The following is a 26,840-nucleotide window of genomic DNA, read 5'->3' on the forward strand; positions in this document are numbered from 1 at the left end:
AGGCAAGAGTAGAAAGCAGAGAGACCAGTCAGAGAAGCAATCATAATCCTGGCGAGAAGCAATGGTGGCTTGGACCAGGGAGGAAGTAGTGGAGCAGGTAATAAACAGTCAGAGATGATTTTTGGGAGGCAGATCCGACAGGGTTCACTGATGGATAAACTGTGGGGTGTGAGAGGAAGACAGGAGTGGATGACTTCACGGTTTTGGCACAGGCACCCAGAAGCATGGGGAAGTCTCACGGAGGGGCAAGTTTGCAGGGCTGGACATCAGGAGGATGGTTTTGCAGGTGTGAGGTTGAGGAGCCTATTAGACCTCCAAGGGGTGACACAGGGGAGGGGACTGGTTAATCTCACTGGAGTCCAAAGCCAGAGGTCTGGGCTGGACATAGGATTGTGGGAGTGGGCAGACAATTTCAAAGCCAGAGATCTCCTAGGGAGTGAGTGTGGGTAGGAGAGAGATGGGGCCCAAGGACAGAGCCCTGAGGCCCTCCAATGTTTAGAGTTTGGGGAGAACAAAGGAGCCAGGGAGGTAGGAGAAAACCCAAGAGAAAGTGGGATGTCCCAGAAGAGAGAGGGTCTCAAGAGGGAGCATGATCACCAGGTGTGGTGGCTGGAGGATTATTTGAAGTCAGGAGTTCAAGACCAGCCTGAGCAACATAGTGGGACCCCGTGCCACAAACCCTCCCTAAAAAATTTTTTTTCTTTATAAACTGGGTGTGTTGGCACATACTTGTGGTCCCAGTTACTTGAGAGGTTGAGGTGGGAAGATCACTTGAGACCACAGCTCTAGGCTACAGTGAGCCAAGATCATGCCTCTGCACTCCAGCCTGGGTGACAGAGCAAGACCCTGTTTCTAAAAGAAATAAAAATAATAAATAAACAGATAAGGAGCATGATCAGCATGTGAAAGAAAAAGGTCTGAAAAGTGACCCCAGCTAGGCCTCCCATCCTGATAAATGCCTTTTTAATTTTAAAATTAACTTTAGGGCCAGGCGCATTGGCTCACACCTATATAATCCCAGCACTTTGGGGGGCTGAGGTGGGTGGATCACTTGAGGTCAGGAGTTCAAGACCGTCCTGGCCAACATAGTGAAACCCTGTCTCTACTAAAAATACAAAAATTGGCTGGCGGGCGCCTGTAATCCCAGCTACTTGGGAGGCTGAGGCAGGAGAATGGCATGAACCTGGGAGGCGGAGCTTGCAGTGAGCCGAGATCGCACCACTGCACTCCAGCCTGGGCAACAGAGTGAGACTCCATCTCAAAAAAAAAAAAAAAGAAAAAGAAAAAGAAGAGAAAGTATCCGCAGTTCATTGCTTGTTATTGCTAAGTCATATTCCATGATAAATTACAATTCGTTTATCTGCTCGCTGTCGATGAACATTCATGTTGTTTTCAGTGTTGGGATATTATAAACTTTTATGAACTTTCATATACAAATCTTCTCATGGTCATGTTTTCATTTCTGTTTGGCAAATACTTAGGTATTGCTGGCTCATATGTTAAATGTACATTGAATTTTTATAAGAAACCAAGTCTGGTCCTTTTTAATAGTCTCTTGTTCTGTGCTTATGGTTTTATGTTTCTTTTTTTGTTTTTGTTTTGTTCGTTTGTTTGTTTTACAGACAGGGTCTCGTTCTGTTACCCAGGCTGGAGTGCAGTGGCGTGATCACAGCTCACTGCAGCTTCAAACTCCTGGACTCCAGCGATCCTCACCTCAGCCTCCCAAGTAGCTGGGACTATAGGCACACACCACCGCACCCAGCTAATTTTTGAAAAATATTTTGTGGAGACGGGGGTCTCACTACGTTGCCCAGGGTGGTCTTGAACTCCTGGCCTAAAGTGACTTTCTCAAAGTGCTGGGCTTACAGGCGTCAGCTACTGTGCCCAGCAGGACACTTTTATTTAAATTATGTAGCACTCTTATTACCCAAAATGAATACTCTAATTCCAATCCTTGAAGTGTTTACAGGTCTGATTCCTCTGTTTGTGGTTTCTTTGCATGTTTTTAAATGTTCTTATTGTGAGCTCATGATCATCAGGACTCTAACTGTAGGAACTTTATAAGGTCTGGTTTGATATGTGTTTCTCTAGAAAGGATTTTAGTTTGTTTTTGCTGGAGACCTGGGAGTATTATTCACCAGGGACTCCTTGAAACTAGGTTCTCAGCCTGGTGTTTCTGGACCAAACAAGCAATGCCAGCACTTTAGGGGGTGAGGCAGGAGGATTTCTTGAGGCCAGGAGTTCAAGACCAGCCTGGGCAACAGAGCAAGACCCCATCTCTTTAAAACAAAAATAATTAATTAATTTAAAAATAAATTTCTTCACATGGACACAGGGAGGGGACCATCACACACTGGGGGCCTGTTGGGGGTTGGGGGGCAAGGGGAGGGAAAGCATTAGGACAAAAGCCTAATGCATGCGGGGTTTAAAACCTAGATGATGAGTTGATGGGTGCAGCAAACCACCATGGCACATGTATACCTATGTAACAAACCTGCATGTTCTGCACATGTATCCCAGGATTTAAAGTATAACAAAAAATAAAAATAAAAATAAAATAAAATAGAGTGGGAATTTGGGCCCTGATCTCACCTAAGGGCTGGCTCAGGGGAGAGTTTCTTTCCCTCTTTATTCTGAGTGAAAGCCAAGACCAACCCTTTTCTTGCCATATCCTTTTAGAAGGTAGATCTTTTTCAAGTTTGCCCTTTCACTAAGGATGTTGCCTGCAGAACCTCTGACTTCGTATGGGAACTCAGACCCCAATTCTACTCTGTCAGGCCTTGGGCTACGTCTTCTATCTCCCCTGCATCTGTTAAAAGCAAAGCTCTACATTGTAGTGGGAGAGGGAGTATCAGATGGCACAGCCCCTTTGAAAAACAGTTTGGCAGTTTCTTATAAAGTCAAACAAACCCTTACCATACAATCCTGCAATCTCACTCCCAGCTATTTGCCCAAGTGAAGTGAAAAAACTACATTTACACCATAACCTATGCGTGAATGTTTGTATCAGCTTTACTCATAATAACCAAAAGCAGGCCAGGTGCAGTGGCTCACACCTGTAATCCCAGCACTTTGGGAGGCCGAGGTGGGAGGACTTCTTGAGTTCAGGAGTTTGAGACCAGCCTTGGCAACATTGTGAGACCCTGTCTCTACAAAAAATAAAGGAATAATTAGCAGGGCCTGGTGGCACATGCCTGTAGTCCCCACTACTCGGGAGGCTGAGGTAGGAGGATTGCTTGAGCTCAGGAGTTTGAAGCTGCAGTGCCATGATTGTACCACTGCACTCCAGCCTGGGCAGCAGAGCAAGACCCTGTCTTAAAAATCAATAAATGAGGCCGGGCCCGGTGACTCACACTGTAATCCCAGCACTTTGGGAGGCTGAGGCAGGCGGATCATTTGAGGATAGGAATTTGAGACCAGTTTGGCCAACAATGGTGAAACCCTGTCTCTACTAAAAATACAAAAATTAGCTGGGTTTGGTGGCACACACCTGTAATCCCAGCTACTCGGGAGGCTGAGGCACCAGAATCCCTGGAACCTAGGAGGTGGAGGTTGCAGTGAGCCAAGATCACGCCATTGCACCCCAGCCTAGAAGACAGAGAGAGACTGTCTAAATAAATAAATTTTAAAAATACATAATAACCAAAAGCTGAAGACAGCTCAGATATTCTTCAGCAAGTGAGTGGATCAACAGACTGGCACATCTGCACAATACTAACACACTTAGAAACGCAACATAGATGAATCTCAATTGCCTTATGCTAAGTGAAAGTCAGACTCGAAAGACGTGTTGCTGGATGATTCCATTTTTATGACATCCTGGAAAAGGCAAAAATATAGGAAGAGAAGACAGATTAGTGTTTGCCAGGAGGCAGAGGTGAGAACAGGGATTGACTTCCAAAGGATTCAGGGACATTGACGAGAGATTAAACTTCTATACCTTGATTTGTGATGGCGGGTACACAACTCTATGCATTTGTCAACACTCAAAGAACTTTATACTAAAAAAGGTGAATTCTACTCTACGTAAAGTTGATCACAACTTAAAAAACAACAAAGCTCTAGTTTACAGGAATCTTTTAGGCCAGCCTCCAGTCGAGGGTTCACCCCCTCTTGATTTGTGTAGACATTCTTTTTTTTTGGCTTTTGAGCGCTTCCTCTACATTCTTGCCAGCTCCATCATGCCTTTTAAAAGATTCTTTTAGAATTTTTGTCCAGGACACCAGCCTAATGTGGGACACCATCTTTAACCTCAAAGGGTCCTAGTCCAGTGGAAGACAGAACAGGCAGGCACGGGAGAGCGTCCTCTCAAACATCCATGGATGGCAGATCCCCCAGGCGCCTCGGGGCCTCCTGGACCTGCCTGAGATCACATAACTTTTTCGTAATGGCAGTAATGGCTGTAATTAACTGGCATAAAAATGTGAGGCACAAAAGCAGCTGGCCGGGCTCACAGCCAGGGAGGTGGAACCAGGTGACTCACAGCCTTGCTGGGGGTAACATCAGGGCAGGCTCTGAGGGGCGTGAAGCCTGACCGGGCTCAGAGAGAGACCTACATATCTGCAGACGTCACTCCGTGCAGGCAGCCTCAAGGTTGGGACTCTAATGAGGATGGGTCTGACTCAGTCCTAGTCAGCGTCCAGGGACACTGGGGCTGTCCCTCTTGGAGGGAAACAAATGCCTACAGCATGAGTTTCACTGGTAACCCCTGTGCCGAGAGTTCACCAGGCATTGAACCAAGCTCTTCACCAGTATGACCAACCACATGGAGCTCTCTCCGGGCCTCTGATTCAATAGTACCTGTCTCATTGGCAGCAGTGAGGATTCAGTTAGCTGATATGTGTAAAGCACTTAGCACCGTGTGGGCCCCTCCATAAATGCTGACCATTATCATCACCAACCCATTTAACAGATGATGTCACTGAGGCCCGGTGCTGTTAAGGGACTTGTACAGTCATGCAGCTACCACGTTGCAGAATTGGGTATACCTGGCTCTGGAATTTTACAAGACAGCTTGCCTGGAGCAAGGTCACACCTAGACAGAAGTTCTCGGGGCTCAGGTAGGACTAAAAATATTCCAGGGAGGGCAAAGGGGCTCCCCTGGGCCCATTCCACCTAGCTCTGAGCACCTCAACCCTGTCCTCACTGTTGAGCACCCATCTTCTTCTCTGCATTTTCTTCCCATCTCTAAACACCTCCTCCAGGGGGCCTTCCTTGATTTCCCTTCCTCATGTCAAAGCACAGAATTCCATTTTACTTAAAGGCCTATTTAGATGCCAGGCACTGCCTGGAGCTCTGGGGATGTAGCAATAAGGAGCCAGACAGAGCTTTGTCCTCATGAAGCTGACATATTGGTGAAGAGAAGAGATAATAAGTTTTAAAACAATACACTTAATTATAAATCGTGGTTAGGTCTGTAAAGGAAGCAAATAAAGAGGTCTGAGAAAGCCTCCTGGGCAAGGCAACATTTAAGCTGAAACCTCGGATGAGAAAGCCCCAGACACTGTCAGGAGCAGAGCGTTCCAGGTTGGGGGAGTAGGGGGGAGTTTATGCAAAGACCCTGGGCTGGAAAATTGCCTCCAGGGTTTAGGGAGCTGCAAGAAGACCTCTGTGGCCAGGAAGGGAGGGAGGGAAGAGGTTGGGATTAAAGACAGAAGCAGCAGGCAGGGGCTGGGGTGAGAGCCTTGTTTGCCAGTTGTGCCCTTTGGCTTTGACTCCAAGCGAGGTGGGAGTCACTGCAAGGTTCTGAGCCCAGGATGCTCTGCAGGGAGTGGATGCCAGGGAGGCAGGGCAGGAAAGAGGGAGATGCAGTGGGCTAGATGGGGCTGATGAGAGTTGGGACTAGAGAAGGGGCATCAGGTGGCAAGAGGTGGACAGGTTGAGTTCCTGAGGACCCAGAGCTCATTCTTCTCCAACTCTATGCTGTCCACTGGTGCCACCTATCCCTTCTCTAGATTTATACCCTAGCTCCTAACACCTCTTCCAGGAAGCCCTCCCTAATTCTCCCATCCTCTGAGCTGGTAACCCAGGCTCTCCCTTCCCCCATCCACATCTCAGGCTGTTGAGAAGATCCTCCTGGAGCTGTGCACAACCTTGTCACCCAGAGACCCCCTCACAGTAGAATCAACAGCTACGACTAAGGGTGGAGTCCATGGCTGTGGACAGTCCCTGAGACCAGAGGCTTAGGGAGAGCTGACTTCAGAGGGGATCTGTTTTTTCCCGAATCCTTTTTAATGCCCACCTGTTCCAATAGAGGCGGGATCCAAAGGGTTTTGAAGTTGCTTTGCAGAGGATGGAGTCCCCTAGTATGGGCAGTTTCCAGGTTAGCGCCAGCGTGGAGTCTTCTCCCCACCACCCCCACCCCCACCATGGGGTTCCAGTCCTGACAGCTCTCCCTCCTAAACCTCACTCACACCTTTCCCTTCCTTACCAGCCCCCAAGCCAGGGCCCTGCTTCCTTCATTTGCCCAAGAAAATTGTACTGAGCACCTACTACATGCCTGATTCTGAGCATCCCACTGAGATCAGAGATGGCCAAAGCACAGCCATGCCGTAGGGGTTCACAGTCTGGAGGAGGCAAGTAGGCAAACTGATGGTGGGGATGGTGGTGGGCTTGGTGGTGGAGATAAAGGGAATGGTGGTGGGAGTGGTAAGGATGGTGATGGGGATGGTGGGGATGATGGTGGGCATGGGGGTGGAGATGAAGGGAATGGTGGTGGGAATGGTGAGGATGGTGGTGGGGATGGTGGGGATGATGGTGGGCATGGGGGTGGGGATGGTGGGGATGTTGGTGGAGATGGTGAGAATGGTGGTGAGGATGATGGTGGAGATGGTGGTGGGGATGGTGAGAATGGTGGTGGAGATGGTGGTGGGGATGGTGAGAATGATGGTGGAGATGGTGGTGGGGATGGTGAGAATGATGGTGGAGAAGGTGGTGGGGATGGTGGGGATGATGGTGGGGGAGGTGTTGGAGATGGTGGGAATGGTGGAAAATGTGGTGGGGATGGTAACGAGGATGGTGGTGGGGATGATGGTGGGAATGGTGGAAATCGTGGTGGGGATGGTAATGGGGATGGTGGTATGGATGGTAATGGAGATGGTGGTGGGATGGTAATGGAGATGGTGGTGGGGATGGTGGGGATGGTGTGGATGATGATGGGGATGGTGGGGGTGATGGTGACTGTGGTGGGAATGGTGGAAATGGTGGGGATGGTAGTGAGGATGGTGGTGGGGATGATGGTGGGGATGGTGATGGTGATGGTAGGGATGGTGGGAATGGTGTTGGGGATGGTGGGGATGGTGATGTTGATGGTAAGTATGGTGGGAATGGTGCGGATGATGATGGAGATGGTGGGGTGATGGTGACTGTGGTGGGAATGGTGGAAATAGTGGTGGGGATGGTAATGGGGATGATGGTGGGGATGTTGGGGATGGTGGTAGGGATGATGGAGATGGAAGGGAGGATGGTGGGGATGGTGTTGGGGATGGTGAGGATCATGGTGGGGATGAGGGGGACAATGAAGACAGTGGGGATGATAGCTCTCATTCGTTAGGGCTCACTATGTTACAAGCATGATACAAGCCCTTGACTTCTAATCCTCATAACAGCCCTATGAGGTAAGAATAATTATTTTAATAATGGGTAACATTTACTATTTATTAAGCACCAGGCACTCTTCTAAAGTCTTTACAAGTGTTAACCCAACCAAGGCAGCTACAATTATTGCCCCTATTTTGCAGATTAGGAAACTGAGGCACAGAGAATTTTATTTACTTGACCAACGTGACACAGCCAGCTATCATGAGAGCAAAATGAATTGGCTATGAAGGATGTGGATAGCAGGCGCTATGGGATACAGAGGAGAGTGTCCTGCACCATCATCCTGGGCAGATCAAGGCAAATGTCATGGAGGAGGTCATGTTAACCCAAGTCTTAAGGGGTTTGTAGGGGTTTGCCAGGTGGGTATGAGGGAAGGCATTCCAGGCAGAAGGATCTATGGAGCAGTGGCGCAGAGGCATGCTCAGGGAACAGGGTGGGCCTCAGCATGGCTAGAGGATTGGGGTGGGGACGCTCAGGCTGGAGAGGTGAGAAGAAGCCCAATCCCAGAGGTTCCTGCAGGCAGGGCGGAGGGCTTGGACTTTATCCTGAAGGCGATATGAGGCTGTAGCCCCCCACCCCCATCTCTCCCCTGAACTGCCAAGACCTATTTTCAACTCTGCTGGGAGCTGAAGAAATAAACCTCCCTTAAACCGGGCCAACTCAGCGACCTTCACCTGCACCTCCACCAGAAGACTGTCGACTGTGGGCCCTGCCTCTCACCCCATTCTTGTTACACCCCAAATTGTCCTTGAGAGTCTTCAGGTCACCCCACTGCCTCCCATTAACACTGTACCCAGGTTCAGTGTATGAGTCCTATCCCACAACCACAGCTCTCACACCTTGTCCTCCTGCCCACACACCCTCTGTTCTCCCATCCACCTGTCCACAGCCTGTTCCTCCCTTGGGCTCGGCTCAGGAGCCACCTCCTCCAGAAAGCCCTCCCTAATCACTCTAACCTAGAAGAGCTTCTGTCTCAGCTCTTCCCAGTTGCGTGTCACATGGGATCCATGCCATGGTGGGATTTATGAACTACCGGTTTTCTTCTCTCCAATTCCATCTCCCCAGTTGGAATGTGAGAGAGATGCTTAGGGTCAAGACCGTATCCTAGAATTAAGTGTTTTTCTTAAAGCTCCAGCATACAAGGCTGCGCTCCATGCTCCAGCAGCCATCACTTAGTCCTCCTGGTCATCTGGCCACTTGAGGAAACTGAGGCTGAGAGGGGTGAAGGAATTTCTCCATGGTCATCAGTTTGGGTTTGACTTCAAGTCTGCCTGACACCAAACTCCATGTCAGCAGCTGCTTCTCACAGCTTTCCTGGAGCCCATCCCTCCCCAGGCAAGGCACACAGCAGGTGTTCAGCAGAAACTCAGGGACTGATCCAAAGCCTGGCACAGCCCAGGAGTCACCCTCATGTGAAGTCCTGCCTCGGCCTTGTTTTTTCAGATGGAGTCCTCTAAAGGCTGCTGGCTGCCCTTCCAATTACTGCTGAAGGCACGGCCGACAACATCAGGGTCTGGACGGCCGCACAAGTCCTCGGGAGCTGGAGGCTGAGATTTCAGAAGTTCTGAGCTCCTCTGACAGATGCTGGCCTGGACCCATCCGAAAGGCCATGGGCAGGAATCTGAATCAAGGCCCGAAGGAACCCGGGGCAACAGGTGCAAGCTCACATCACTCAGCCCTGTCAAACTGCAGCCAGGTGTCTCAACCACTGTCGGCCCACACCAAGCCCTGACTGCGTCCGGCACCATGCTGGGACCTCACAGGCCTTTCTCCTCTCTCTTCCCGACAGTACCATGCAACCTCTTTGTGCAGATGACATGTGATGCATTTCTTCCACCAGCCAATCACCCACTGAGTCTACAAATATGTGCTGAACACCTACTATGTGCCAGACCTGGAAGACAGAACTGGGCTACAAAAATGTGCAAGATATACACAGTCCCAACTCTTTAGAGCATAGCATCTGAGGGATGCCTGGCTTTGGGTCCCAGACCAAATCCCCCCTGGGTGGGGTAATACAAAGGCCTCACTAATGACGATGAGGAAGGGGAAAATCACTCCGCACATCCACAGTAGGGCATGGGGAACTGCGGCCAGCATCTTCCTAATTTATCCTGCCAGGTTGTACTGGGGACACCCCCATGTGAAAGCCCCACTGGGCATGAGCCCTGGGAGTCATTCTTATAGAGGGGCCCTCTTGCTAAGTGTCCCCCACCCCATGCACCCTGCCAACATGGGGTGGGGGTGCGGGGGTGACAGACAGCAGGAGGGTGCGGAGGCAACAGAGCAGCAGGAGGAGAACCGGGACTGTGGCATGCCATCCAGCCCAGGGACGCACAGGTCATGAAGTCAAAGACACTGTGCAGGCAAGGACTGTCCTTAAGCTGTGGTGGCAAAGACATCCTTCAAAGAGACTCTCTGCGGGGCATGGGGTTGAGAAGGTGTGAGGAACAGAGCCAGCCAGGACAGCAACCAGAGGCAGGAGGTCTTCAGGACCAGGTTTCCCAAATAGAGGGTTCCTGGTGGGTCTGTGGCCTGAGGTGACTGAGCCACACAGGGAGAGGAGCTGTCCAGGTCCATTCCCCCATGCGCAGATGGAGAAACAGGCCTGCGAAGGAGGAGTGGCCTGGGGCTACACAGCAAGGGGCAGGTGCAGCCCAGGCAGACAGTGGAGCTGGCCCAGGGCACAAGCCGGCTGGAGAGCCCTTGAGTCACCAGGTCCTCCTCACCGGGACCTGCATGGCTACCTCATGGAGTCCCATCACGTCCTCATGACTGGCTGTGCCGCCGCTGGGCAGTTACTCACAGGCTTGGTACAGAGGCCCCGGGCAGACGGGGGAGGGCGAGGCAGGAGAGATGGGCCTCTGGCCAGAGCCCTGCCCAGTTTCCTCCTTCTTCAGCCCCTTCTCATCCCTGCTTCTTCTTTCCTGGGGCATCTGCTGGCATCCAGAGTCCCCGTCAGCAGGGAGCAGGGACAGAGGCTAAGCCTCCCTCGTTAGACAGGGGTCTCCTCGGAGGCAGAGCCTGTGCCTTTCCCGCCACACCAGGAGCTCTCCCAGGGGTATCCCTTGGACCAGTAGCTCTGCCTGGGTGGAAGCTGCGCCTCTCCCTCAAACCAGTGGCCTTCCCAGGGTGGATCTCTGCCTCCTCTGTCCCCTAGGAACTCCCTGGACCCCTTCCTCTGGGAGACTGGCCAGTCCTGGAAAACGAGTCCCCGTCCCCTTAGAGTCAGTGCAGTGGAACCTGAGAAGTGGCTGTTCGAGGGCAGCTGTGTAGTAGGAACAACATCCTTCCACAGGCCCCGAGGTGAGGGACGCCCTCGGCCTCACTCCAACCTGGGCTCATGTCTTACGTTGCCACCCCCCAGCCCTGGGACCTGAGGCAATTGACCCGACCTCCCGGAGCCTCTATGTCCTCACTGGTGAAGCACGGTGCCAGCTGCCTGCCTCGTGGGGTTGGTGAGAAGTAAATGACATAATGTTTGTCAGGTGTTTAATGTAGGGCCCAGCACATGGTGAGTGCCCCACAAATGGGCCCAATTATCATTGTTATTAAAAGAATCACGAGAGATGACCACACCTCAGTGATGCCCAGTACTCTACAGTTTACAAGGCACTACCATCTGTGGTCGCATGGGAGCCTCGAAGAGCCCATGAGGTGACAGGGCTGGAGGTTCCCAGCAGCGGCAACCGAGGCCCAGGCTCCTTTCCCGCATCACCGTCCTCCGGGCTCTGGCCTTGTAATCCTGACACACTGGTTGACAGGTGTCTGTGCTGCATCAGAGTAATTACAAACTGGGCAGCTGGAGTGCAGTACTTAACCTCTCTGAGCCTCGGCTTCCTCATCTGTAAAATGGGAATGACAGTACACTCTCATAGGCTGGCTGCAAAGAGTGAATGTTACGCATGAAAAGGTCTTACAACACCTTCTGAAAGAGGCAGTGCTATCTGTAAACTGGTGTTTGCCAGTTTCATTATTTATTCAGCACCTACTCAATGGAAGTGTTTCATTTTAAAATATCACATCTAATCCTTACAACCATATTGCTTCCATTTCACAGTGCATTTTAGGCAGTGTGCTCTGGGAAACTGGCTCTGGGAAGGAGACTTGCACACTGAATTGGCAGATGCTTTCAGGATCAACACCTAGGGTGGGTGCGGGCAGGCCAATGGAAATGGATTGGGTGGAGAGAGCAGCTGGGCTGTGGTGGACTCCAACAGAGATCTCAGCCAAGCCCACAGGAGGCTCCAGAGCTGGAATATTCAGGGATGTGCTTCACTGAGGCACAAAACTACCCAGCTAAAGACTTCATTTCCCAGTATCCCTTGCAGCTGGTGTGACCACGTGACCAGGATATGTCCAAGACAAGTGAGAGGAAGTGATACGTGCAACTTTCAGTTGTGTCCTTAAGAAAAAACAATAAAGAAACCTGCCTTCCCTTTCCCTTGTCTCCCTTCTCATTAGATGGAATGCAGATGTGATGGAGGGGCCTGGGCAGCCAGACTAGATCATGAGGTAGAATACAAGTGTTAGAGACAGTGGAGCAATGAGGCAGAAAGAGCCTGGTCCCCACATGTCAGTCAGCTCCTTCAGTAGTCCTGGACCACATCCATTTCACCCTTTCCTCTCCTCCCTTATTAAAGCCACTGCTTTTCTGATATTTGTGACACTAGCCAAATCTGTGGGATAACTGATACAAACCAAGGTAGCCCCATCAAGAGAGAATCTGTTAGCATTTGATATCTCTCCTTTGATTCTTTTTTCTAGACATATTGTATATCAATACATACATGAATGTTCATCTATTTATGGGGGCATGTGTATTTGAATGTACAGGAGGTGTGGATTTCCCAGTACACAAACTCAGGTATGCAAATGTAAACCAGAAAGAAAATTGTAAGCCCCCAACCAACTGAATGGACTCCTCCTCTTGGCCAAGGGCATTCTAAAGTAAACCTGAAACACTAGTTCAGGCCATGATGGGAACGGGTAATTGAACGTGTCTCATCATACCTTTCTCCCTTTGGAATACAGGCACAGCTAACCAGCATTAACATTAAAGCAGAGACCTTAAGACAGAACAGACTCTTTAAGTCTGATAAGAAACATTTACAATCTATTCTCTCTGAAGCCTGCTAGCTGAAGGCTTCATCTGCATAATAAAAACCTTGGTCTCCACAACCCCTTATCTTAACCCAGACACTCCCTTCTATTGAGTCCAGGTATTTAAATAAACCCTTTCAGCCAATTACTAATCAGAAAATCTTTGAATCCACCTGTGACCTGGAACCACTCCCTCCCCACTTCAAGTTGTCCCTCCTTTCCAGACTGAACCAATGCACATCTTACATGTATTGATTGATGCCTTATGTCTCCCTTAAATGTATAAAACCAAGCTGTAGCCCAACCTCCTTGGGCACATATCATCAGGACCTCCTTAGGCTGTGCCATTGGCATGTCCTTAACCTTGGCAAAATAAACTTCCAAATTGATTGAGACTTGTCTCAGATACTTTTTGGTTTACACGAGAAACACAATTTATTTTTTCTGCAACCAAATGTAGTCTGCGTCTCAAGCTCCCCATTCCCTGGTGGTGGAAACCTAAACCAGCCAATGAGCAGCCCTGGTCATTTCAGATTAATTTCAGTCAATTAGGATTTGTGTGCCTCTGAGAAAATTAGGGTGAATTCCATCAACGTAGGGCTTTTTCTTCCTGACCCTCACCCCTTCTTCCTTTTCCAGTAGATTTAAGTTTTAGTTCATGACTTAAATATAGTTCATAGTCTCACTGACTGGAGCTGGGGCCATCTGGCATGCAGGTAGAATCAGAGGTAGACTGGCATGTGGTTTGTGACCCATCCTTTGAGGAATCTCTATCCCTCCCTAGTTCCCAGGTGTGGGGCCTCAGCTGTCTTGGCCCAGTGTCGCTTGTCATTATCCCACCGTGCCACATACACCTTCCTTGGAAGTTTGAGCTGCTCTGCATCCACATCTCAGGTCAGAAAAATCAGGGCACGGCCAATTAGTGGCCTTTTTTTCTTTATTTATGGTACATAAAATACCAGTATCTGATAATTGATGGAATCTTAGATTTGATCAATTTTGGTAGCTTCTCATATTCTCCCTACTTTGCAAATGAGGAACTGAGGCCCAGAGAGGTGAAGTCGAGGTAATGCAGCTAGTAGTAAATAGGGGAGCTGGGACTTGAATAGAGGCTGTCTAGACTCTAACCATGAGGCCATTCTGCCTCTGTAGGTGTTCTGCCCTTTTCAGTTTCTTCCTCCTGGTCTTCTTTGATGTTCGCAGACTTCTCATAATGAAGACAAGGAATGAGGCAAGGATTACCCCTATTTTACAGTGAAGAAGACCCACAGGGGAGGGATGATTTGGCCTTAGTGACCCAGCTAGAGAATGGTGGAACAAGGTCTAGATCCAGGGCTCCTTTGGGGAGAGACCCGACCTTGTCCAGCAATAGTCTCAACACTTACAAACACACACACACACACACACACACACACACACACAGCCTGCATGCCCAAATGTGCATATGCACTTAGGCATATGTACCCACAGAGCAGAGCAGCCCTGACGTCCTCCCAGTGGCCTCATCCCAAAACACAAAAATCATTACCTGGTGCTCTCATTCCAACTCCCTCTCTGGGCAGCAGTGCAGGGCTACTGGCAGGGAAAGTGCAACCACAAAGCCATGATTAATTCTCCACTCCAATTATCAGTGGGAAGGACCTGTCTGCTCCTGAAGCCAGGAAGAGCACATCAAACACAATTCGTAAGTGCACCAGAGCGAAGTCTGACCCATTAACCAGGGGGTAGCTACTGTGTGGGGGAAGGGAGAGGCCATGGAAAGCAGCAGAGAGAGCCAGGAGATTCTGGGTTCAAGTCCCAGCTCCACCACCGTGTGGCCCAAGGCACATCTGTCTTATCCATTTTGTGTTGCTAGGAAGGAATACCTGAGGCTGAGTAATTTACAAAGAAAAGAGGTTTATTTGGCTCATGGTTCTGCAGGCTGGAATGTCCAGGAGGTATCTGGTGAGGGCCTCAGGCTGCTTCCACTCATGGAGGAAGGTGAAAGGGAGTTGGCATATGCAGAGATCACATGGCAAGAGAGGAAGCAAGAGAGCAAGCAGGAGGTACCAGGCTCTTTTAACAACCAGCTCTCACAGGAGCTAGTAGATAAGGAACTCACTCACCTCCAAGGGAGGGCATTCATCTATTCATGAGGAATCCACTCCCATGACCCAAACGCTTCCCATTAGGCTCCACCTCTAACAGTGGAATCAAATTTCAACATGAGGTTTTGGGGGACAAACATCCAAACTATAGCACCATCTGTGACTTGTTGGAGATCCCCCTCTGGCATTAGCATCTTTTAATAATAACAAAAATAATTTCTTGTACTTGGAAAGTTCTGTTCCCTTTGGGCCAGGGATCATGTCTGTGTTACCCATCATTAGATCCCCAGCACAGAGCCTGGCACATAGTAGGCACTTTTCATGAGTGATTGTTGAATGGTAGAGTGGCCACTCCTTTCTATTTACACAAACTTTTTTTTAGGCTAGTCAAGTAAAGCAGTGGGAATGGAGGAGAACAAAAAAATCTATAACTGCTTGTATTTACACAAACTTTTACAGACTTCCTCTCATTTAATTTCATGATGTTGGAATTAGTAGTCTCATTTTATAGATGAGGAAACTAAGGCTCAGAGAGCCTGGGACAAAGAACAAGTTTGTGACATTAATTTCTATGTGCTAATTCTTCCTGGCTTTATCTTCCTTGACCTTCATTTTCTCTCCTCCCTAATTTATTTATCATTTGAATCCACCCCACCCCACTCCACACCCCGCCCCACACACGTATACACACATATAAGAGTCATGAGATCCATAGGTACAAACATACCCATTGCTCAGAAAGAGCAAAGTTGTGTGTTCTCACAATGGGAACATGATGATAAATGGAAGAACAATGGCTAGGGACTCTGGTCTCCCTTTTTAACAAGGACTCCCAATTTGCCAACTTGGAGCTTTGGGAGAAATTGACCTACTCTCAGCTTCAGAGGGAGGCACCAATTGATTTAAGCCAATCAGCATATCCCATGCTTCTGGCCACAGCTATTGATTGGAAAATGGACAGATGACCCAAGGCAGGCCAATTGGAGCCAACAAGATCCCATGTATGAACTTTTTTAAGTCACCAGAGAGGTACATTTTTCTGTTCTACCACATTTGAAACTAAAAACATAGAGTTCCAGAAACTTCTTGCAGCCACCTTTGGAACACAAAAGGAGAGTATGACTGAGAATAGACCTAATACTGAGGCTATGGAAATGAGCATATATGAGCTGCTGGATCATGCTGTACCTGAAGGCCAACCTACCCATGACTTCAGTTCCATGGGCCAATAAATTCCCATTTTTAGTTGAACTGGGTTTTCTACAACTTGTAGCTGCTGAAAAGTATCTGATACAGCCCAAATCTTGTATTGAATTGTAATCCCCAGTATCAGAGATGGGACCTGGTGGGAGGTGGTTGGATCATGGGGGAGGTTTTCTCATGAATAGTTTAACATCATCTCCCTGTACTGTCCTCACAATAGTGACTTCTCGCAAGAGCTGGCTGGTTTTTTTGTTTTTGTTTGTTTTTGTTTTTTTGAGATGGAATCTTGCTCTGTCACCTGGCTGGAGTGCAGTGGTGCAATCTCAGCTCACTGCAACCTCTGCCTCCTGGGTTCAAGTGATTCTCCTGCCTCAGCTTCCCGAGTAGCTGGAACTACAGACATGTGCCAGCACACCCAGCTAATTTTTGTATTTTTGGTAGAGACGGGGTTTCACTATGTTAGCCAGGATGACCTCGATCTCTTGACCTCGTGATCCACCCACCTCACCCTCCCAAAGTGCTGGGATTACAGGCGTGAGCCACCATGCCCAGCCAAGAGCTGGTTGTTTAAATGTGTGGGACACCTAACTCTCTCTCCCTCTTGCTCCCACTCTTGCCACATGATGCACCTGCTCCCCCTTTGCCTTCTGCCATGATTGAAAGCTTCCTGGGGCCTCCCCAGAAGCAGACGCCACTATGCTTCCTATAAAGACTGCAGAACTCTAAGTCAATTGAACCTCTTTTCTTTATAAATTACCCAGTCTTAGGTATTTCTTTATAGCAATGCAAGAATGGCCTAATTCAGTATCCTGACAAATATAAACAGTTTCAACAATGTACCCATAAGAAATTCAGTTGACTGTTTTTATAAAGGTCTCATAACCCTACTGTTACCAGTGGAGGGTGTCTAGGATCTTGGTGTTTTGAACGAAGAATTGGACAAAATGCACAAACAAAGCAAGGAAAGAATAAAGCAACGAAAGTGCAGATTTATTGAAAATGAAAGTACACTCCAGTGTGGAAGCAGCCTGAGCAGGGGAAAGCAACCAATCAGAGGTTAAAGTGAAGTTACAAAGTTGCACTTCTATGCACACGAAGACTTGGCCAGCAATCAGTCTGATTGGTTGCGGACAACAACCAATCAGAGGTTGAAGTGAAGTTACAAAAATTACACTCCTATGCAAACATATGATTGGTTGAAGAAAGCAACCAATCAGAGATACTTTCAATTTGCCATTTGCCAGGCAGAAAAGGTGTGGGTTTGCAAAGGGAGTAGCCTCTGGTCTTTTTGTTACTTAGGCATGGAAAGTTGGGGTTTTCCTTTTGATTTAGTTCTAGGAAGTTAGTGTGAATTGGCCTTAGGTTCCCTGACTCCAGACCCTATTCTCCTGCCTCACTACTTGTGAGGCGGGAAATTAAAGAAAGAAAGAAAAATAAAATTTAAAAAGGAGAAATAAGCTTTCCTGTATTAGGCTGACTTGTCCCAGAGGCAGCAACAGGCACAGTCCAGACCTAGGAAAAGTCTTGATACTATCTAAGAAGCCAGGACACAAAGGAATGTGCCCTGGAGATTTTCCCAGCACTCCCTCAACATAGAGAGGAGAAAAACAGATTTTCCTTTATCTTATGGTATGAGTTTATAGATTCCTGTTCTCTGTAACTAGTAACTTGAAGTATTCTCTTTTATCTAAGCAGTGGAGTGAAGGTCATAAACCATCTGAGCAGGCCTGAGATACAGCCACCTGGCTGCCATAGTGAAGGTTATGGGATAAGTCTGTGCTAGGCACTAGAGGAAATCTAGATAGCAGACATCTGGACTGCATAGCAATGGTCATGTGTAATCCTGAGTTATGAACCTGTCACAACTTGATTAACTGTCTTTGTTCTGCCTCTGTGTCCTTGCCTTTGCGCCACTGTAAGCCTGCTTCTAGCTAGCCCACCCCCTTTTTGAAGTGTGTATAGAAGTCAAGTGCTGTCTTTGTTCTGGGCCCAGTTTTTGGATGTTAAGTCTGCTGGGTCTGAGTGCACTCAATAAAGATCCTCCTGTATACACCCCAAGGTCTCTCTGGTCCTCCTGATTCCCACAACACTTGTTATTATAGTGGATTGTGGAAGAGCAGGAAGTGGGGGTTACTCATCCTCCAGCTCCATCCATACTTCCACCTCTCTCCATAGTTTCTGCTAGTTGATCACCTCAAGGTTATCTGCCCAAATGCAAATCTGCGGTGAAGCCCCAGAGTCTCGTGGCTAAGCATACAGGTAGGGCTAAAGAACCCACAGTGGAGGACACTGGCCAAGACCAGCCAGTTTTCTTCCAACTGAAAGGAGCCACAGCTAAACAAAAGATAGGGAAACAAATCCCTATCTTTTGGCCAGCCCTGGCAGAAAGACAGACTTTCCATGGGCAGCCGTGACAGTTTCCTAGCTTTGGCATTTCTGCATGTCCTTAGGTATGTCCTCCCTAATCATATCTATCAACCACCTACTGAGACATCTTCATTTGTAAAGTGATTTATTAATTCAGAGAGTTCCTGTGAGCTTCGAGTGAACCCTCACCTGATCAATAGAAGTTAGACCCAGAATGGCAGAAAAGCACGGTGGGAGAGGTCACTGGGATTTGGGGCTTCGCTTCAAGTTCTGGCTCTGCTACTTCTGGGCTGTGTGATTTGGGGCAGAATGCTTACTCTTTCTGTGCAAGGCAGAATGATGGCCTACTAAGGATATCCACGTCCTAATCCCTGGAACCTGTGAACGTGGCAAGAGGACCTTTGCAGATGTGGTTAAGGGTAAGGATTTTGAGATGAGGTGATGATTCTGGATTATCCAAGTGGGTCCAATCTAATCATATGAATCCTTAAAAGCAGAGAAACTTTCCCAGCTGTGGTTGCAGGGAGACACAACTATGGAAGAAAGTTCAGAGAGACACAACATTGCTGACTTGGAGGCTGGAGGAAGGAAGCTAGAACCGGAGGGTGGGTGGTCTCTGGAAGTTGAAAAAGGCAAGGAGATGGATTTTTCCCCCAGAGCCTCCTGAAAGGAATGCAGCCCTGCCGACCTTGGATTTTAGCCCAGTGAGACACAAGATGTGATTCTGACCTCCAGAATGTAAGATAACAAATTTAGTAGACCTAAAGAAAGAAGCTGAGGCAAAATTAATATAGAGAGTTTATTTGGGCCAGTGTTGAAGACAGCAGCCCAGGACACACTTCCAAGTTGTCTGGGGGAGTGCTCCATCCAGCCTTTGTTACAAGCAGGTTTTTAAAGTGGATACGCAGTTGTTTGACAGGCATTCTCACTGGATTACAGAGATGGCATTGATCCATGATTGGCAATACCTTGTTGAATGATAGAGTAGGAGTTATGGTGTCCAGCATATGGCATTTTATAGCTACTTGGCATCAGTCAGTCTAGACCCCACACAGCAAGTGGTTTCAAGAAGTCATTATCTGGCTCAAAGTGGGAGTGAGACATGGCTGCCATCACATGCTGTCACATGTTAATGCTCTCTGGGGCTTAGAAATAAGTGAGCTCACATTCCTCAAATAAAAAGTTTCTTTTCAGCCAGGCATGGTGGCTAACACCTGTAATCTCAGTACTTTGGGAGGCCAAGGCAGAAGGATCACTTGAGGCCAGGAGTTAGGGAACAGCCTGGGCAACAAAGTGAGGCCCTGTTTCTATTTTTTTTAAAAATTGTTTTAATTAGATGGGTGTGGTGGTGCACACCTGTGATCCCAGCTACTTGGGAGGCTGAAGTGGGAGAATTGCTTGAGCTCAGGAGGTCAAGGCTGCAGTGAACTATGATTGAACCACTGCACTCCATCCTGGGCAACAGAGCAAGACCCTGTGTATTAATTCATTCTCACATTGCTATAAAGAAATACTTGAGACTAGGTAATTTATAAAGAAAAGAGATTTAATTGGCTCATGTTTCCACAGGCTGTATGGGAAGAATGATGCTGGCATCTGCTTGGTTTCTGGGGAAGCCTCAGGAAACTTACAATCATGATGGAAGGTGAAGGAGAAACAGGTACATCTTACATGGCCAAAGCAGGAGCAAGAAGAGTGTGAGTGGTGGGTGCTATGCATTAAACAACCAGATCTTGTGAAAACTCACTATCATGAGAACAGTACCAAAGGAATGGTGCTAAACCATTCATGAGAAACTGCCCCCATAATCCAATCACCTCCCACCAGCCTGCACCTCCAACACTGGCAGGGACACAGATCCAAACCATATCATTCCACCTCAGCCCTTCCCAAATCTCATATCCTTCTTACATTGCAAAATACAATTATGCTTTCCCAACAGTCTTAGCTTATTTTAGCATTAACTTGAAAGTCCAAAATCCAAGTCTCTTCTGAGAGAAGGCTAGTCCCTTCTGCCTATGAGCCTGTAAAATCAAAAACAAGTTAGTTACTTCCAAGATATAAGGGGGGTATAGGTGTTGGGTAAATATCCCATTCCAAAAAGGAAAATTGGCCAAAATAAAGTGGTTAGAAGCCCCTTGAAACTCCAAAGCCCAGCAGGGCAGTCACTAAATCTTAAAGCTCAAAAATAATCTTTTTTTAATTCCATGTCCCACATCCAGGGCATCCTGATGCAGGGGGTGGGCTCCTAAGGCCTTGGGTAGCTCCACTCCTGTGGCTTTGCAGGGTTCAGCCCCTGCATCTGCTCTCAAGGGCTGGCATTGAGTGCCTGCGGCTTTTCTAGGTACAAAGTGCAAGCTGCCCATGGCTCCACCATTCCAGGGTCTAGAGGATGGTGGCCCTCTTCTCACAGCTCCACTAGGCTGTGCCCCAGTTGGGGACTCTTCGTGGGGGCTCCAACCCACATTTCTCCTCTGCATTGCCCTGTTAGAGGTTCTCCGTAAGAGCTCCATCCCTGAAGCAGGCTTCTGCTTGGACATCCAGGCTTTTCCATACATTATCTGAAATCTCCCAGGCCTCAACTCTTGCATTCTGTGCACCTACAGGCTTAACACCACGTGGAAGCCACCAAGAATTATGGCTTGCACCCTCTGAAGCAGTGGCCCAAGCTGTACCTGGGCCCCTTTTAGCCACAGCTGGAGCTGGAGCAGCAGGGATGCAGGGAACAGTGTTCCAAGCTATCAGCACTTACTTTCCTTTTAGTTATGCAAATTTCTGCAGCCAGCTTGAATTGCTCCCCTGAAAATAGGCTTTTCTTTCCTACCACATGGCCAGGTTGCAAATTTTCCAAACTTTTACACTCTGCTTCCCTTTAAAATATAAGTTCCAGTTTCAGGTCATTTATTTGCTCACACATATGTGCATAGGAAGTTAGAAGCAGCCAGGTAACATCCTGAACACTGATGCTTAGGAGTTTCTTCCACCAGATACCCTAAATCATCACTCTCAAGTTCGAAGTTCCACAGATCCCTAAAGCAGGGGCACAATGCAGCCAGGCTATTTGCTAAAGCATAGCGAGAGTGACCTTTACTCCAGTTCCCAATAAGTTCCTCATTTCCACCTGAGACCTTCTCAGAGTGGTCTTCATTGTCCATAACACCATCAGCACTTTGGTCACAACAATTCAACAAGTCTCTAGGAAGTTCCAAATTTTCTCTCATCTTCCTGTCTTCTTCTGAGCCCTCTACACTCTTCCAACCTCTGCCTGTTATCCAGTTCCGAAGCTGCTTCCACATTTTCAAGTATCTTTACAGCAATGCCCCACTCTTTAATACCAATTGTCAGGCCTCTGAGTCCAAGCTAAGCTATCATATGCCCTGTGACCTGCATGTGTACATCCAGATGGCCTGAAGCAACTGAAGACACACAAAAGAAGTGAAAATAGCCTTAACTGATGACATTCCACCATTGTGATTTGTTTCTGCCCCACCCTAACTGATCAATGTACTTTGTAATCTCCCCCACCCTTAAGAAGGTTCTTTGTAATTCTCCCCACCCTTGAGAATGTACTTTGTGAGATCCAACCCCTGCCCGCAAAACATTGCTCCTAACTCCACTGCCTATCCCACAACTTATAAAAACTAATGATAATCCTATCACTCTTTGCTGACTCTTTTCGGACTCAGCCCGCCTGCACCCAGGTGAAATAAACAGCCTTGTTGCTCACACAAAGCCTATTTGGTGGTCTCTTCACATGGACAGGTGAGACACCAATTTTCTGTATTAGTCCATTCTCACATTGCTATAAAGAAATACATGAGACTAGGTAACTTATAAAGAAAAGAAGTTTAATTGGCTCATGGCTCTGCAGGCTGTACAGGAAGCATGATGCTGGCATCTGCTTGGCTTCTGGGGAAGTCTCAGAAAACTTACAATCTTGATGGAAGGCAAAGGGGAAGCAGGCATGTCTTCGAAGGGGATGCAGGCACATCTTGCATGGCCAGGGCAGGAGCAAGAAGACTGTGAGGGGGGAGGTGATACACACTTTTAAACAAACAGATCTCGCAATAACTAACTCTATCACGAGCACAGCATCAAGGGAATGGTGCTAAACCATTCATGAGAAACAGCCCCCATGATCCAGTCACCTCCCACCAGGCCCCACCTCCAACATTGGCAGTTACAATTCCACATGAGATTTGGGCTGTGACACAAATCCAAACCATATCACCCTGTCTCACAAATTTCTTTTTCTTTTTAATTAAAAATAAAGAGTTTTGGCCAGGCAAGGTGGCTCACACCTGTAATTCCAGCACTTTGGGAGGCCGAGGCGGGCAGATCGTGAGGTCAGGAGATCAAGACCATCCTGGCTAACATGGTGAAACCCCAACTCTACTTAAAAAAAAAAAATACAAAAAATTAGCCGGGCGTGGTGGTGGGTGCCTATAGCCCCAGCTACTCAGGAGGCTGAGGCAGGAGAATGGCGTGAACCTGGAAGGCAGAGCTTGCAGTGAGCTGAGATCGTGCCACTCTACTCCAGCCTGGGGGACAGAGCGAGACTCCGTCTCAAATAAATAAATAAAGAAAATAAGAAGTTTCTGTTATTTATCGATTTATATTGTTTAGCCACCAGATTTGCTCTAATTTGTTACAGCATCCAAGAAAACTAATACAAACACTGAGCCTTGTCTCCCTCCTCTGTAAATAGGAGGTGTAGCCCTGACCTCCATGGAATCATCTGAAAACTAGAGGCTGTGAGCTTGGTCCTGAAATCACGAAGTCCTAGGTTCAAATATAGGATTACAGAGGGGCCCCACTCTTCTCCTGCCAGGCCGGGCAAAGGGCTCAGCCCTCTGCCTGCCACAGGAAGCCTGCCCCGTGCCTCAGCGAGGAAGCCTGAGTTTTAGGTTGGTGCAAAAATAATTGCGGTTTTGCCATTACTTCTAATAGCAAAAACTGCAATTACTTTTGCACCAACCTCATACTTGGCCTTGCACGTCCCCATTCCTTCTTTCAGACCTTTGACCTTGAGCTGCCTCACCCTGGCCAGGGCCAAAGCAGTAGGATTAAGGGAGAGTCTTGGGAGAGAGCGGAAGAAACAAGGGCAGGGCCCCAGGTCCTGACCCTGAGGCAGGTGCAGCCTGAGCGTTGGGGGAGGGATGAGCCCTACAGGGCGCAGCTGCATGGGCGCCTTCTGCTTCTGGCTGTGGGATTCGCAGAAAGGCAGCTAACCTCGCTGAGCCTGTTACTCCACCTGGAAAACGGGGAAGAGAAGTTCTAGAAATAGCTCCCATTCCTAGGCATCCTCCTCTTCTCTCTTTCTTACTCCTTCCCTTTCTTCGCTATTGTTATTATTAATAATGAGTTTTACCACGACCCCGTAAGGAAACTGGGAGCTTGGAGAGCTTAACTTGTCAAAGTCACGGAGCAGGCAAACGGCTCAGGTGGGATTTGAACCCAAAGCCCATGGTCGCACTTCTAGGCCAAGCTGCCGCAAATGTGCAGGATGCCTGTGACCACCGACAAACACGGGCTCGCTTTGGGGAGCTAGACCTCCGCGAGGAGGGAGGTGGGGCCTTTGGGTTATGGGGAGGGGCCACCGCACGTCCCCAGTCCCTCCTGCAGGTCACGGAGCCAATGGGCTCCGGAGTTTCTCCCGCGCCCGGGCAGCGCGTGGAGACCTGGCTTGTGATTGGAGCTCGGGGGCCCGGGGAGGTGGCTCGGGATGCGAACGCGCGGTTTAGTGACTAACGCGCTCGCAGCCTGCGCTAATCCCGGCTATTACCGCGCTAATCCCTCGCTGCAGGCTCACTCCCGGGCCGGGCCGGGCTGTCACGGGTCAGGGCCCGGCGGGGCGCGCCTTTCTCACCCTGCTCACGCTACGAACTTCACCCCTCCCCAACCCCCGGGCCCGAGCGGGAAGGGCCTCCGGAGTTCTCTTGGTCCAGGCGCACGTTCCCATGTCACAGATGGGAAAACCGAGGCCCAGCGGGAAGGAACTTCCCCAGGGCCAGCAGAGCTGGACTTCCCCATGGCCGCCCTGAACAGCCGGCTGCCTGACTGTCATCACCTTGTCCCCTCTGGAATAAAGGAGGTTTTTGAGGACAAAACTCGTGCCCTAGCGCTGTGGCCGGGGCCTGGAACATAGTAGGTGTTGAGTTGTAAAGGAATGAATCTGGCCCTTTGGAGTCAGCCCAGAACGCCGTATTGAAATGGTGAAAAGGACAAGACTATGGCCTGAAGACAAGTGGAGAAGGGAGGGGTGAAATATTCTGCAAGGTATAGAATAGACAGTAAAATATGCCTCTGTTATAGAATATTTGCTGGAAATACAGCTCCTAGTGTTCTTTGGAGTCCTTTTTTCTTTCTTTCTTTTTAACATTTTTTGCTATCACTTTGCAAAATGGAAACTCCTATCACATGAAGCACTGGGCTGGCAGTTCGCTTACGTATTTCATTTAATCCTGTGAGCTAGAGATCACATTGTCCTTGTTTTACAAATGAGGAAACTAAATGGAATCAGAAGGGTTAAGTCACTTGCCCAAGGCCCTGCAGCTAGAAATAGATGGAGCTGAGATTTGAACCTCAGTCCACAGGGTTTTGTTTTGTTTTGTTTTGTTTCAGCCGAATTGACCTAAATGTCTGCTTAGAGCTTTCAGACTCAAGGTTCTGTGGCTCTGCTGCAATATTTAATATTTTTGAATTGATCTTTTTGAAAAAGGCCAAATCTGCTATGCTATGGTTCTTCAGTCTGTTCCCAGCCTCTGTGCCCAGGTATCACAAAGCTACCAGGAGAAGGCACCACTCTGATTTCCTAGCCTCCTTTGGAGTCTGTTCTTTTGCAGAAAAATCTCCCCTGAAATGTGCAAGAGTTTTCGCACCAAACAGCCACTTGGCCCATTTTAATAGAGTCCCAGAATTGACACTTGGGAGAACTGGGTAATGCAACTCAGTTCCACAGACCTTTCCTGATATTGTGTGACAGATACTGTTCTGGGACTGGAGACAGAGTAATAAATAAGACCTTGCATGCTCTGCCCCTCAGATTCCCCACGCGTACAAGGTTGGAGATGGCAGAGATGGCATGTAGACCCATTCTCTCCCTTTCATTAATGTGCATGCAAGCATGCTCCCTTCCAGCACTCATGGAAGATATTGCTCATTGATCGCGGCACACTTTCCTGCTGAAACACATTTCAGCCTCAAGTACCTAACTCCCAGGATTGGTTGAAGCCAGGAGTTCAAGACCAGCCTGGGCAACATAGTGAGACCTCGTCTCTACAAAAGTAAAAAAATTAGCCTGGCATACTGGTGCGTATCTGTAGTTATAGCTACTTAGGAAGCTGAGGTGGGAGGATCACTTGAGCCCAGGAGTTTGAGGTTGCAGTGAGCCATGATCAAGCCACTGTACTCCAGCCTGGATGACAGAGTGAGGCCCTGTTTCTTAAAACAAAACTAGCAGTCCCCAAGCACCAAGGGTAGAGGTGCTAGGGAAGATGAAATATTTTGTCCTCTCCAAACTAAGGTAGCTCAGGTTCTCCCTAGCTTTGCCATTCAGCCCAATATTCTCCAATTCTCCCAGGGTTCCAGCCCTGTGGTTTCTCTGCTCCTGGAAAAGATCCTCCCCCATGATGAGTGACACTACTGAGACAAGCCAGAGAGACATGGGGCAGAGCCTCCTTCTGCCTCTTCCCTTGTGGTACAAAGGAAGGATGCTTAACAAGCCCCCTGAAGACCTGTTCCTCCCAGGCAGTGCCTTCTAGCAGCACTATCTCCTATCCCTTCCTAAGGAGGCTCAGCCCTCCTGCAATCAAACAGCAGCCACCTCCCCAGGACCACATTGGCTCAAGACAAAGTGGGGAAAGGAAAGAAGTAATGGAAGTGTTGGGTCAGCCAGACAAGAATCCCATAGGACTGTGGTTTCCCCATATCCATTATGCTGTTATCTCCAAGCCTTTGCATATGCAGTTCCCTCTGCTATGACAGTACCCGCCGCACACACACGCCCCCCACCCCCCACCTTCTCCGGCCTTGTCTAACGAACTCCTATTCAGTTCTTCAAACCCTAGTCAGATGACATCTCCTCTGGGAAGTCTTCCTTGCCCTCCCTCTAGACGGTCACCCACTTCTTCTTGGGTACATCTGTGCCTGTGCACACATTTGTTTCTTGTAGCCACTATAGTGATTTGTGTATTTGTCTCTCTCCTTCTCTGGACTGTAAACTCTTTGAAGGCAGAACCATGTCTTATTCTATCAGGATCCTCACCATCCTGGCACAGACAGGGAACTCACTAAATATGTGTGGACCTGTTGATTAAAGCCCAAACCTTACCACCTGAAAAGCTGAAAACACACCAAGCTGATGAGCCAAAGACAAACCTCATTATCCCCAATTTGCAAGTGACTCAGCTCAGCCAAAGAGACATGCCGAAAAGTCATCTGCTCATACCACTGGCCAAGTCAGGGCAAGAACCTAAGAGT

This window comes from Pan paniscus, chromosome 1 (genome assembly GCF_029289425.2).
Source record: "Pan paniscus chromosome 1, NHGRI_mPanPan1-v2.0_pri, whole genome shotgun sequence".
Lineage (NCBI taxonomy): Eukaryota > Metazoa > Chordata > Mammalia > Primates > Hominidae > Pan > Pan paniscus.